The sequence below is a fragment of the Ranitomeya variabilis genome, chromosome 6 (genome assembly GCF_051348905.1).
Source record: "Ranitomeya variabilis isolate aRanVar5 chromosome 6, aRanVar5.hap1, whole genome shotgun sequence".
Lineage (NCBI taxonomy): Eukaryota > Metazoa > Chordata > Amphibia > Anura > Dendrobatidae > Ranitomeya > Ranitomeya variabilis.
In genome coordinates this window covers 324940330-324948060 of record NC_135237.1, presented here as the reverse complement: position 1 = coordinate 324948060, position 7731 = coordinate 324940330, and the positions used below count along the sequence as shown (strand labels likewise).

General features: G+C 46.0%; 1 long non-coding RNA gene across 1 annotated transcript; it reads right to left on the bottom strand.

Annotated features, from left to right (window-relative positions):
* Window positions 1-5145: 5145 nt before the first annotated feature.
* Window positions 5146-6608, bottom strand: LOC143781140 (uncharacterized). Its single transcript, XR_013216585.1, has 3 exons — window positions 6576-6608; window positions 6331-6477; window positions 5146-5396 (listed from the first exon to the last, which is right to left on the bottom strand). It is a non-coding gene; the product is annotated as an uncharacterized LOC143781140 (long non-coding RNA).
* Window positions 6609-7731: the final 1123 nt, after the last annotated feature.

Sequence of the window (7731 nt, the reverse complement as noted above, 5' to 3'; positions counted from 1 at the left end):
TCCACACTACTAATGTTAGTAGTGTGTATGTGCAAAATTTCAGCGCTGTAGCTGCTGAAATAAAGGGTTAAATGGCGGAAAAAATTGGCGTGGGCTCCCGTGCAATTTTCTCCGCCAGAATGGTAAAGCCAGTGACTGAGGGCAGATATTAATAGCCAGGAGAGGGTCCATGGTTATTGGCCCCCCCTGGCTACAAACATCTGCCCCCAGCCACCCCAGAAAAGGCACATCTGGAAGATGCGCCTATTCTGGCACTTGGCCACTCTCTTCCCACTCCCTGTAGCGGTGGGATATGGGGTAATGAAGGGTTAATGCCACCTTGCTATTGTAAGGTGACATTAAGCCAGATTAATAATGGAGAGGCGTCAATTATGACACCTATCCATTATTAATCCAATTGTAGGAAAGGGTTAAAAACACACACACACACACAAGATTAAAAAGGATTTTAATGAAATAAACACAGCGGTTGCTGTAATAATTTATTGTTCTCGCAATCCATTTCCAGGCCCTCGCTTGGCAAAATAATAAACGCACAAGATACATACTTTCTGATGTCAGATCACGTCCCACGAAGTAATCCATCTGAAGGGGTTAACTAATATTACAGGCAGGAGCCCTGCAAATGCAGCTGTGTGCTCGTGCCTGTAATCCCCGGGTGCTGAAAGGAAAGCTGGATCTGTACTTACATTGAGTCGCGGTGAGGCGCCCTCTGGTGGATGTTCTCATGAACTGCAGCCTGGGAACTTTTTCCCACGCTCCAGGTCATATGAGGACATCCACCAGGGGGCGCATCACCGCGACTGAAGGAAATGTAGGTCAATGACCTACATTTCATTCATTCGCCGGGGATTACAGGCACGGAGCACAGCTGCATTTAGCAGGGCTCGTGCCTGTAATATTAGTTAACCCCTTCAGATGGATTACTTCGTGGGACGTGATCTGACATCAGAAGGTATGTATATTGTGCGTTTATTATTTTGCCAAGCGAGGGTTTGCAAATGGATTGCGAGAACAATAAATTATTACAACAACCGCTGTGTTTATTTCATTAAAATCCTTTTTAATCATGTGTGTGTGTGTTTTTTAACCCTTTCCTACAATTGGATTAATAATGGATAGGTGACATAATTGACGCCTCTCCATTATTAATCTGGCTTAATGTCACCTTACAATAGCAAGGTGGCATTAACCCTTCATTACCCCATATCCCACCGCTACAGGGAGTGGGAAGAGAGTGGCCAAGTGCCAGAATAGGCGCATCTTCCAGATGTGCCTTTTCTGGGGTGGCTGGGGGCAGATGTTTTTAGCCACGGGGGGGCCAATAACCATGGACCCTCTCTAGGCTATTAATATCTGCCCTCAGTCACTGGCTTTACCATTCTGGCGGAGAAAATTGCGCGGGAGCCCACGCCAATTTTTGCCGCCATTTAACCCTTTATTTTAGCAGCTACAGTGCACAAATTTTGCACATACACACTACTAACTTTAGTAGTGTGGAATATGCAAAAAAAATGGGGATATGAGATGGTTTACTGTATGTAAACCATGTCTCATATCATGTCGGGTTTGTGAAGGAGAAGGAAAAAGCCGGCAATTGAATTACCGACTTTTCAATAACACCGCTGCGTATTTCTCGCAAGTCACACTGCAGGTCCGTGTGGAATCCGTATTTTTCTCGCCCCCATAGACTTTCATTGGCGTATTATTTGCGCAATACGCTGACAAACGCAGCATGCTGCGATTTTGTACGGCCGTAGAAAGCCGTATAATACTGAACCGTAATATACGGCTAATAGGAGCAGCCCCATTGAGAAGCATTGTGCCGTATGTAATGCGAGTTTTACGTACGTAGTTTTTGCGCTCTTACGTACGTAAAACACGCATGTGTGACCCCGGCCTCACATGAAAACAGGCGTTATCACTAGTGTTGAGCATTCCGATACCGCAAGTATCGGGTATCGGCCGATATTTGCTGTATCGGAATTCCGATACCGAGATCCGATACTTTTGTGGTATCGGGTATCGGTATCGAAACAACATTAATCTAAAAATGTGTAAAAGAGAGAATTAAAATAAAAAATATTGCTATACTCACCTCTCCGACGCAGCCTGCACCTTACCGAGAGAAGCGGCAGCGTTTTTTGTTTAAAATTCGCGCTTTTCTTTCCTTACGTGAAGTCCCGGCTTTGTGATTGGTTGCGTCGCAGTCACATGGGCGACGCAACCAATCACAGCAAGCCATGACGTAATTTCAGGTCCTTAAGGATTTTAAAATTACGTCCCGGCTTTGTGATTGGTTGCGTCGCAGTCACATGGGCGACGCAACCAATCACAAGCCGTGACATCACGGGAGGCTGGACACGCGCGCATTTTAAAATGCGCGCTTGTCCAGCCTCCCGTGACGTCCCGGCTTGTGATTGGTTGATCGCGACGCAACCAATCACAAGCCGGGACGTCACGGGAGGTTGGACAAGCGCGCATTTTAAAATGCGCGCGTGTCCAGCCTCCCGGCTTGTGATTGGTTGACCGCGAAGCAACCAATCACAAGCCGGGACGTCACGGGAGGTTGGACAAGCGCGCATTTTAAAATGCGCGCGTGTCCAGCCTCCCGGCTTGTGATTGGTTGACCGCGACGCAACCAATCACAAAGCCGGGACGTAATTTTAAAATCCTGAAGGACCTGAAATTACGTCACGGCTTGCTGTGATTGGTTGCGTCGCCCATGTGACTGCGACGCAACCAATCACAACGCCGGAACGTAATTTTAAAATCCTGAAGGACCTGAAATTACGTCACGGCTTGCTGTGATTGGTTGCGTCCCGGCCACATGGGCGGCACGCGACCAATCACAAGCCGGGACTTCACGTAAAGGAAAGAAAAGCGCGAATTTTAAACAAAGAACGCTGCCGCTTCCCTCGGTAAGGTGCAGGCTGCGTCGGAGAGGTGAGTATAGCAATATTTTTTATTTTAATTCTTTCTTTTACACTTTAATATGGTTCCCAGGGCCTGAAGGAGAGTTTCCTCTCCTTCAGACCCTGGGAACCATCAGGGATACCGTCCGATACATGAGTCCCATTGACTTGTATTGGTATCGGGTATCGGTATCGGATTGGATCCGATACTTTGCCGGTATCGGCCGATACTTTCCGATACCGATACTTTCAAGTATCGGACGGTATCGCTCAACACTAGTTATCACTACACAAGCAAAATAGTGGACATAAATGTTGACGTAGCAGCCTATTTGCTGCATGTAAAACTTTGCTCCTTCGCAGCCTTCTAAAATTGTATATAAATTATTGTTCTGTTTTTTTCTCACTGGACGGAAGTAAACATGTCAACAGCTGATGTGGATGACACCGACACAGAGGATGGAGCAGGCAGTTCCTCAGGAGCAGGAGGGACCATTTCTCCATCCATTACCACAGCTTCAGCTGCATCCACATCCACTTCAGCAGCAGCTGCATCCACATCCGCTTCAGCAGCTGCTGAAGCATCTGGTTCTGCAGAAGCTGTGATAATGGAGAAGAGAGCTGCCTATCCGGTGGCAGCAGAGAAAAGAAAAAAAAAGCCAAGAAGAACAATGATGATAAAACAGTGCAAATTGCAACGGACACCCTGGATTTATTAAAAAAATCTTCTTGCGACGACCATTGTGATTCTTTTCCATTGACTGTAGCAAGGAAGACTCGCTCACTGCCACCGGATAGGCAGTCTCTTTTTATGTCTATGGTCCAGATGTCCCTCACTGCTCTGGAGGACCCTGCTCCAATTGTGCCTTATAACGAGGTTCTAATGGGGGTCTTGGGACTGTTTAGGCCCCGACATAGAACACCGGAACCACCTTCAAGACCACAGTATTTTGGCAGCAGTCAACAAGGCAGTTATGCAGAGAGAGGAACAAATCAGCAACTGGGACCAATTTCACACACAGACCCTACAAATTACGTGTATTCTCCAGATTATACATATCTGCAGTAAAATCAAAATTGGCTAATGCTCCAGTTGCACGTTGCCTTGACAAGGGGCTGTTTACTTTCTTTCAAATTGAAAAATCTATTATTAAATTTAACAATATTTTGTGTTTGTTAAAAAAAAGTTGTTTTCCAAAAATTATTCTCTGGTTTTTAGACAATGGGGACAAGGCCTCTATGTCTGACGCTGTCCTGGGTATATGGGCACTGGATTATGGATTGGGGGTTGTGTTACTGTTATGTGTTCACTGCAGTATGAGATATAGAATAGTACATTTATTAAAACACACCCCTTTTGTTTGATCTACAAAGAAACAAAAGAAAGTAAGCCAAAAAAATTTCTTTATTTAAATTACAACCAAATGTTTTTTTTGCGTTACAAGACAAAAAAATATAATTAAACACAATTGTGTTGATTGTTGTCGATTCTGATTCATCGGGATCTTGACTTGTTTTCACAACAGTTTTCAGCGATGTAGGCAACTTTTTTTGGAGGGTCAGTGTAGATGCATCCTTCTCTGCTGGTCAGGCTGCCCAACACCAGTACAGGAGTATTGCCAGTGCACGGCACCTTCAGGACTCATGAAGTAGTCAGTGAAGGATTCTCTCACACGCACACCCGAGTTGGACGGCCTGCCCAGACCCCAGTTGACCACTGGATTAAATACTGGCTGCTGGTACTCCACATCTACGTCAGTGTTGTACTCACGAGCATAGTTGTGGAGTACACAGCAAGCCTTAATCACAGCGTCAACGGTGTCTGTGTCCAACTGGATGGCAGTGTGAAAGATCCTCCACTGACTAATCATGATCCCAAAGGTGCATTCCACATATCTGCGTGCACGACTCAGCAAATAATTAAAAATCCTCCGCCGGGCATTCAGTCCCCTTCGTGGGTATGGGCGCAGCAGGGTTGTCGTTAAGGGAAACGCCTCATCCGATACCATCACAAAGGGTACTGGATGTGTGGAACCCGGCAAAGGTCTTGGGGCTGGGAGCGTTCAGCCATCTTGAAGAATTTGCATCCCAATCTGTGACATTCGCAACACCCGAGAATCCCCAGTACTACCATAGCCACCAACATCAATGGCAACAAATTTGTAATGGGCATCAGCCACCGCCATCAGGACCACTGAAAAATACTTCTTATAATTAAAGAAGCGTGATCCTAATCGTGGTGGCTGCTGAACCCTTACATGTTTACCATCAACTGCACCTATGCAGTTTGGGAAATTGGCCACAGACTGAAAGCCTGCTGCAACCTGCAGCCAAGTCTCCTCGGTTGGGGAAGGCATCACCATGGGCTGCAACTTCTGCCAGATGATGGTACATGTGCACCTCACAATTTTAGAGATGGTAGATTTACCAACTCTAAATTGGAGGTGCAGGGATGTATAGCTCTCTCCTGTGGCCAAAAATCTGCAAAGAAACAAAAAAGAATATTAGAAGTGTCACACAAAAATTAAAGTAAACATGTCACAAGTTATGGCCGTTATAATATGCGTCCAGCACCATTCATGTGTTATGTAAAGCATTCAATAATGCTGGCATTAACACCCGGCACAACTGAAAGGGTGTAAACAAAAAAAAAAAATGGCCTGATGGGACTCGTGCACACACACATGCGAGATATGACCGAGTGTTGCATGGTAATCCCCGGACCTGCTGCATGCACTCTGTTGTGGAGCGTGCGGCTCCATGTATTGCTATGCGGGTGCACACTCCGCTCCAGAGTGCGGGAGGCAGGGCCAGGTATTACCATGCGACACTCGGCTGTATCTCGTGTGTGTGTGTGTGTGTGTGTGTGTGTGCTCCCCGCCTACCAGAGGGGTGGATGTGTGGGCATGTGTGTGTATGTGTGCGAGCAAGAGAGAGAGGGAGAGAGACACCTGACGCAACCGTGGGCTGAATTATAACAACACGGATGGCTTTCAGGGATAAAAGCACTACAGTAGGCGCAGTTACACGGTGGCATGTGATGCTGTCAAATCCCATTCTTCCCTGATGGCGCTGAAATCATGCAGAGCAGGCGAGAATGATGACAGCATCTTCATCACCTGCCGCCAGAGAGCATCGCTTCCTGTAACGCTTAATGCGTGTCATACAGAGGACATCAATGTGTGTTCTCCCTGTGCACGTGCGTGGAACACTATGTGGAACGTGCAAATGTTAACAATTTGGCATGTCAGCGTGTTTTGCCAATGGACACACGGCCGCCAAAAACAAGCTGACATGTGCATAGATGAGTGGGTCAGTGTCTCCAGGAGATATGAAAAATTTCATCACACATACTGGACACACAGACGTGTGAAAGAGCCCTAATGACATTCAAACTAAATAATTAGTTACTTACCGCAAGGTGATGAGCAGCCTTTCCTCTGCAGAGATGGCCTTCCTCATCACTGTGTCTTGCAGTGTCAAATGGGGTGCCAGGATGGTGAGCAGTCTGTCGAACGCCAGAATGGATAGCCGACAAAAAGAAAGAAATTTGTCAGGATATCTGAAAATTGTAAAAGACAAAAAAAAAAAAAAAGGGTTACACATGTAACATTGTTAGAAAAAACAGTGAAATTTGTCTTTCAATAGATTTCAACATACCTCCTCAAGTCATTGTAAAGGACATAAAAGTGCCCCTCCTGTGTGCGCTCTGCTACAAGAGGGTGCACCCACATTCTTTTCTGTGCACTCCTTCTCTGCCGCCGCTGCCTCTAAAATAAAAAAAAAAAAATATATATATATATATATATATATATATATATATATATATATATATATATATATATATATATATATATATATATATATATTGTTTAAAACACAACACTGAGAAAAATATGTCAAACATGCCTGGAAAGCAATGCGGAATATGTATGGGTACGTGTCCACGTTCAGGATGGCCGGCGTTATCGTCGGAGCGGCAAACCCGCTCTGTGCAAAGCCCCACCCCCTTCTGGGACGCGATGATGCCAGATGTGTTCATTGTACAAATCCGGGATCATCGCACCCCACGCATAGGGCTCTGTGTTATTCCTTGCGGCGGCGCAGCGTCGCCGCAAGGAACACGGACATGCTGCGATCTTAAAAGACGCGCAGCATGTCCAGAGTCGTAGGGCCGACGAATGCGTGTTATCACGCATAGTGGACATGGGATTTCATTAAATCCCCTCCACTATGCTGGAACATCTGGACGCTGCGTGTTTGACGCTGCGGCCCCACGCAGCGTCAAACACACAGCGTTTCCAGAACTTGGACACGTACCCTTAACCCAATATACCAAAAAAAAGAAAAAAAACAGACATCTGCTTACCTGACGTGTATGACGATTCAGGATTAGCAGCAGCAACCCCAGGATCGCAATCCAGTGTGGCGTGCGGAGCTGGATCTGCGGGCTGCGATCTGGCCTACGCTCAGCACTCTGCGGAGTGCTGTCATTCAAAACACGTCCACTCATTTTGGTGTGTTATTCCCAAAATGGAGGATGGAAGAAGAAAAGGGTTGGACAAGGAAATGACATAATTTCTTTTTTTTTTTTCCCCACTGCAGTTCAAGCTTTATTTGTGTCAAACACACAGACAATCTGCAGAGAAAACCGCATTAAAAACCGCACTAAAAACAGCATTAAAAAACGCACCAAAAACGCACCAAAAACCGCACCTGCGTTTTCTGCCAAGAGCTGCGGTTTTTAGTGCAGAAAAATCCGCAGGGAAATCTGCAATGTGTGAACATGGCCTTAAAATCCGAGAGGTCTGCCACT